Source organism: Lissotriton helveticus, chromosome 3_1 (genome assembly GCF_964261635.1).
Source record: "Lissotriton helveticus chromosome 3_1, aLisHel1.1, whole genome shotgun sequence".
Classification (NCBI taxonomy): domain Eukaryota; kingdom Metazoa; phylum Chordata; class Amphibia; order Caudata; family Salamandridae; genus Lissotriton; species Lissotriton helveticus.
In genome coordinates, this window is record NC_136061.1 from 476546250 (window position 1) to 476553408 (window position 7159).

Here is a 7159-nt window from a genome sequence, read left to right on the forward strand (position 1 = left end):
AATACCTGTTGGGAATTGTTTCTTTGTACATTATATACCCATCCCAACCTGGTCTATGGGTCCCCTCCTGTTACTCCTACACGTAACAGAATAAAAAGCAGCGGTTAGGTCAACAAAGGCTAGAAAAAGTCTGCCTTTTTTGACTTCCGTAATATACTCACTAATCGAAGTGTATTCAGCTGTGTTAGGGACCAATTGTTTTCCTTACTTTTAGAAAGTGGGCATTTTCTTGCTTAACCGTTCTGTGCCACTGCCTGTCTGTGGAGTCCACATCTGGGTTGGCTGACAATTGGGATCTTGTGCATTCACTCTTAACAGTCACATAAAGGGAGCTGAGGTGTGCCGTGCATATCCTGAGAGCCATCAGAAGGCTGATGGGCCTTCCTCAGTGGTTGGAGGAGGAGGGAAAGATAGGGTCTTGTGCACTACATAACTTTCCTTTGAAGTTTGCCTACTTCTAAGCAGGCAAAAAGGCGTATAAGTATGACACACCAAAATCAGAACACTTCTGGACTAAGGACATTCTGACAGGAAAAAGAGCAGGATGCTTTAGGAGGAACTGCCACTCTGCCTGTTTCTTGGCTGTGCTGGTCTGTTGCCTTCTGCTTCTGTACCTGGGAGTAAAAGGACTGGGTTTTACATTCTGTACCCTGCTTCCCAGGTTCTCCAAGGGTTTGTGGGTGCTTGCCGGCCCATAAAACACTTCACCTAGAAATGCCTGGGCTCTTCTGCTGAGAGTCCTGACTTGCCAAGGGGTGCCAGATCCAGTTCCAGTATGTGATCTGATGGAGAAAAATCCACACATCGATTCCCAGCGCCTGTTTTATTCGCTGCAAACTTCAATGCATCACTGCTGCCAGTACCGGAGCGTGGTCCCCACTTGATGCAACGATTGTTGCAATGTAGGCCCCGGTTTTCCATCACAGTGCATCAGAAGAAACAATGCAAGGTGAGTTTCACGCCCCGCATCACCGAAGTCCATGACACACTGCTCCAACTCTGATGCACGGGTTGCTTCTTTGCTGTGGAATCGATGCAGCTCCGGCTTCACTGCTGTAAAACTGATGCAGCGCACCTAGATTTTCGATGCATCATCGCTGGGTGCAGATTTTGTCATCAACACCGCACCAGAGTAAGAAATCGAGGGTGCATTTCCAGATACGGAAGCATCACCTCCCCTGACAGTATGGAACCGATGCATCGCTTCCCCTGGGTAGCAGTAAGGAACCCACGCTTCACCTCCCCTGCATAGCAGTAAGGAACCAACACATCACGTCCACTGGGAGTAAGGAACCGACTCATCGCTTTGCTGTTCTGATGCCTCACCTCCCCTGCGCCTGGATTGTCTTTGAACTTTGATGCATCCAAGGTACTTCGTGCTTAAAGAAACACATCCATAGATTTCTATGGACTGAATTTATTTAACCTTCAAAAAGTGATATCTTTACCTGTGTTTTGACACCTTTTCTCTAGATAAATATTGGCTATTTTTCTAAACTGGTGTGGACTCATTTTGTAATGTTCTCACTGTGTTACTGTGTGAATGTACAGATGTTTTACACATTGCCACAGGGATAAGCCTGACTACGTGTGTCACGCTACCAAGGGTGTGATCAGTTCAGTTCAAACATAAAGTTTATTTAGACCATTTAGTCTTTAAACAACAGCTCATACAATAACTTTTAAAAGAGTTTACACATTGAAAGGTCTTATTGACAGCCAAATAAACATCACAGGGTTTATCTTTTCTCTGTGACTCCCCTACCTTGACTAGAGTGAGGGTCCCTACTGGGACAGGGTACAAACCACTGCCAACTAGAGACTCCATTTCTAACACTGACAATCCCGTTCAGACTATGATACCACAAGATATGCAACCTGTCTTCAAATATTACAGTCCTTAGTAAACCTGAGCATTTTGGTACATGCATGTATTAATTCATATTGGGAAATCAATTAGATCTTTCAGTTTAGAGTTGTCTCCTTCTTTTCATGGGTTTAGTAAACAATGAATATCCATATATTGTTTCGCATTTGAGTCTTTCGTACAAGTCAGATAACCCAAACTTTTCTAAAAATGCTACATCGATCCATAATATTTTAGAAAATACTAGAGTTGCATGTCCATTTTTACCGTTTAACAACTAGAGGTCAATAACTCGTCAACAAAGATAACACTAGATACGCCTGACCAAAACACTCCACTATACAACTTAGTCAGGGAAGATGCCAGCCATGTTTCAGGGTTTAGCTCATGACCCTTGTTTGTTAGATGTGATCTGCATATTTTACAAACTCATTCTCATAAACAACATAAGATAGTGTACTTTAGTGATTCAAAATGGTTTTTTTAGAGAACGGACATCGTGTTTTTGGGAGAGCCATTGTGTATGTTGAAAAGAAAATTCGCAGCGAAGTAGAATGATTGCTGTTTTCGTTTTGAGTTAAAACTTTTTTACATTCCTGACTAAATAATCGTTTGCTGGAATGCGGCATTGCTTAACATTTCTGTATTGGAAATTCTGCCCATCGCTTTTTTTGTTGTTCTGCTTTATACACAGGTTGTGAACTCCATACAGTATTTTGAGATGTCCTTATCTGCCTTTAAATTGGGATTTACTGAGGGGCCAAAGATATTTCTCGCCGATTATGGTGATCCACCGGAAAGTGCAGAAAGTGTGAAAATGCCAACTTATTGTGCTTTATTTCACGCTTTTGAAAGCACAGCCTCCATTTCACTGGTTTCTTTACTGCCACAATGTCTGAATGTCAAAATGAAAGCGCTAAGCCAACATTGTTTTTAAAACAAAACAAAATGCTTTTGCCAGTCAGGGAGCTGTCTTGCATTTGAGTGGTTATTCAGTCAAACATATTTTAACTTTATCTAAGCAAGCTAACTAGGTATATTTAGCAAACACATAAAAATATATATTTTTTTAAATCAAACCTTCAGATGTTGAACTTTTTTCTATTTTTTCATAAACTTTTATTGATTTTAAATCAGAGGCCGAACAAGCGCGACCAGCTAGATCCTCACAGCGTAAGGTAAAACAGAAGAGGGACTTCGTATGATAAAGTACTTTGAATCTTCTCCACTATATCGGACACACAATGTGATTATTTGCAAATTATGCTACAATGGGCCCCAAATATTTTAGTGCTTGCAAGGGCAACCTCACACCTTGTATATAGGATTGTCTATGCATGACCATCTGCCAATACCTCTCAGCCATTCTTCTTTTGGAGTCTGTGTCAGACCTCCATTTTTTGTAATTTTTTTTTTTTAGCACATAGGCACCCCCAGCTTGCCCCATTACTCTTCTTCTAGACCGACCCAGAACCTCTACTGTTCTCAGAAGCATCAGCTTTGGTGATGGTCTGTGAGTAGCTTTATGAACTGTATTACTTTGTGAGATGTTGTACCGGTATTCTTGAATCATAGGGTATTTCCATATTGTTAGACCTGACAGCCATAGGTTGGTCGCTGCCCAACTTTTTGCCTACCTCATTCACCTTTCTGAATTTGTTTTTACTGGCTTTAGGACTCTGTGCACTTTACCTCTGCTAACCAGTGCCAATGTGCCAATGTGCTTGCACTCACTCCTCTAAACATTAGCTCATCCCCAATTGGCATATTTAATTTATGTGTAAGTCCCAAGTAAGTTCACTACATGTGCTCAGGGCTTGTAAACTTAATGCTACTAGAGGGCCACCCACTTAAGTAGCCCTTTTTGTGCCACCCACTTATGTAGCCCTCTAACCATGTCTCTGGCCTGCCATTGCAAAGTATGTGTCGGCAGTTTACCCTTCCATTTCCTGGCAAGATAAACCTCTTGCGAGGCCCAAACCTTCTCGTTTAATAGACAAGAGGCACCACTAAGGCAGGCCCAAGATAATCCAGAGAACAGGGTGCAATGTATTTAAAAGGCTACGCATGCACTTCTAGGTTTTACATGTCCTCGTAGTGAAAAACTCGCAAAATAATTATTCACTACTGCAAGGCCTATCTCTCCCATAGGATAACATTAGGATTGCCTTAGTACAATTTTTATAGTTCTCTATTACACCAATATGAAATATTATTATACAGTTTGCATGTACAATTAAATCGTAATAATAGCACAATAGATTATTCCAAAGGTCTTTAATATGTGATATCTTCATATGGTTCACGCCAACACGTGTTAACACGTGTTTCGTCGTACTGGGAATACCCACGACTTCTTCAGTGCTGGGAACAAAAGGGGGTACAAAGAACACATCATATAGTCTCCCCTCTATTCAATATTCCCATCAAAATAAAACAGAGACAAGCATGTTCACCAATAACATGGGCAACAAGCCCCAAAAGGATCAATTCAGACACTAAAATATAGGTGAGGTATGGACGTGCCAAGAGTGAGGGATAGAAAAGAACTACATCGTCCATTCAAAGCCGTTGTAGTGGAATTCAAAGGCCATATAGTTGGATCAAGAGGGGACATAGGAACCCGGTGAGTAAGTGGGTGGTGTAGGGAGGTGATATCTTTTTGTTTTATTTTTAATTTCTTAACGATCCTGTTTGTTACAAGTGAGTAGTGACATTGACAAACACCTCTATATGTGCTCCCTATTTATAGATGGCTACTGGGAAAATCCCAGGCCTACCTTATGAGTATCGATGATTGACAATATGCCTGTAATAATCATATTAGAAGTTACAGACTATTAAAGCAATTCTCTTACAATTCTTTCAAGCAGCTTATAAATATCATGTGGTGCAAGACATACCTTCGGACTGGTTCTAATTCTGTCCCAGCCTTACCGTGGCTGGGTATAAAATGGAGTATGTCCAAGCATCAGTAATAAGTATCAAATTGAAGCTAAGGGTAAAATATAAAAGGATGGTCAACAAAAACGACCACTCACCTAGCGAGTCATATTATTTCCATCTACCATACATTCAATATACGGTCTTTGCGATACATTAGGAGGATTATCGAACTCCGTGTAATTTAAGGACGCAACCCCACCACCGTGAATGGGTCATGATATCTAATTAGCTTACCCTCCTTATCTGGGTCTGTCGCTATTTATTGATAATGTATTAAGGGCTGGAAGCGTCAGTAAATTCCAATCCCAGATGGATCAATGTGTCCGAACGAACGATGCTATAAACGAGGAAAAGCAGAGACCGAAGTTACGGTCTATATATGCGCCTACTATCACGCAATACGGAAAAGCAGAGAACAAGTGGTTAGGTTAGTCCTACCTTATGATAAGGTAGGACTAACGTGTTGGCGTGAACCATATGAAGATATCACATATTAAAGACCTTTGGAATAATCTATTGTGCTATTATTACGATATAATTGTACATGCAAACTGTATATTAACATTTCATATTGGTGTGATAGAGATCTATAGAAATTGTTATTGATCTATGATCATATTTGGGGTAATTTGGATGATTAACCCTACTCTAGGCACCCAATACTAATATACGACGGCAGAACTACCACCTGAATAACGTGAAGCGCCATAGCTATCCAGGATATAATCATCCCACTCTGTACAGTACCTTAGTACATTCTTTAAGTGTAATTCTTAATTGTGAAGAGATCCACTTTTCAAGGTTGGTGTCTCTGGAATCACAATTTAAAATCCCAACTTATGGTGTAGTTGGATTTTAAATTGCAATTCTAAAAATGCCACTTTTAGAAAGGTATATGGAAGAAGGGGGGTAGGCCTGTACCTCATGTTTTTTTGAAAAAGCATTCACAGTTTCGCTTTATGTCCAAACACTTTATTTTTTGTTTGTACTGGTATTTTATTTATACCTTTTACTTTTCTATTTTTGTTTTTTATTAGTTTGTTTCAACATGAAAAAGACAATTGTCCGGTCCGGCGAACACCGCGAACGTTGCCAAAAGAGGTATGCTGGTGATTAATTGTAACCACTAACAGAAATACATTGTTGCAAGGGAACATATAGTAAACAGAGCTTATTCCCCCGCAGACAACAAACGCTGGCTCAAAACAATCCAGCCGCACGAGCGGTCCAAGAAAAGATCTCCCCACAAGCAGGTACTTATAAATGCTAAAATCCTGAAGCAGGCAGACACGTGAAATATAAACCCCATTATAAAAGACCACAACATGTGTATATGTTTTTTAGGACGGTACACACGTAACTGGCTGCTTGATCCAGCAAAGAAAAAGAAGGAAGAATAAAAGGTAGGAAACAGCAAATGAAAGTCCATAGTTAATATGAGACATCCTAAATGAATATTACTGATAGGTCTCTCTGTCTTTCAACAGAAAGTCCCCTAAATAGGAGACAGCCCGTGGCGCAGCGGCTCAAAGATTGATGGGAAGATAAACAATACCTCTCAGGTACAATTGCCAACAAAATGAGAAAAAAATTAAATGAGAAAAGGAAGGAGCCCCAAAATTAAAAATAAAATGTTCTTTTATGTCACACATCTTTTACAGAAAAATAAAAAGTCCTGATGAGAATCCTGGTACTCAACGCCTAGGATTCGAAACGCATCGCCACATGAACAAAGCACAGAGGAATGACAAATTAAATTCCAACCTGTGAATTAAGGATTCATTTTCAGAAAAAATAAATCCTAAGCGTTTTTCCCTGTGCAAGTAAGGATATCTGATATGGACATTATAAGGAAGTCTAGGATCAATAACTCGTCCACCATAATTGGTGGAAAAAGATACATGTGTTGGTTGTCTTTTTGTTCCATCTTTTTTTCATTCTTTGTTTATAAAGGTGTAATGTGATGTATTATGAATAGTGTGTTTTTCCATTTAGGTGGATTCAGAATGTTTTCTAAAATGTCTATGTATAGAATATAGATATGATCAGACAATTCTCTTTTTCATGTTGAAACAAACTAATGAAAAACAAAAATAGAAAATTAAAAGGTATAAATAAAATACTGGTACAAATAAAAAGTAAAGTGTTTGGCCATAAAATGAAATTGCGAATGCTTTTTCAAAAACATTGTGAGGTACAGGCCTACCCCCCTTCTTCCATATAGTTATACAGCCCTGCCTAGTCCTAGTCCCTTGGGCCTAACTCCCCTTTTTTTCTAGAAAGTTGGCATTTTCTTACTTTAGCCATTTGGTGCCTGCTGCCTACCTCTGATACACTTCTGAGGCA

The 7159-nt window shown here is 39.8% G+C and overlaps 1 long non-coding RNA gene across 1 annotated transcript; it reads left to right on the forward strand.

Annotated features, from left to right (window-relative positions):
• The first annotated feature begins 5849 nt into the window (after positions 1-5849).
• On the forward strand, positions 5850-6927 carry LOC144824637 (uncharacterized). The gene is made up of 5 exons (XR_013609027.1): positions 5850-5914; positions 5999-6066; positions 6158-6216; positions 6301-6375; positions 6475-6927. It is a non-coding gene; the product is annotated as an uncharacterized LOC144824637 (long non-coding RNA).
• The last annotated feature ends 232 nt before the right edge of the window (positions 6928-7159 follow it).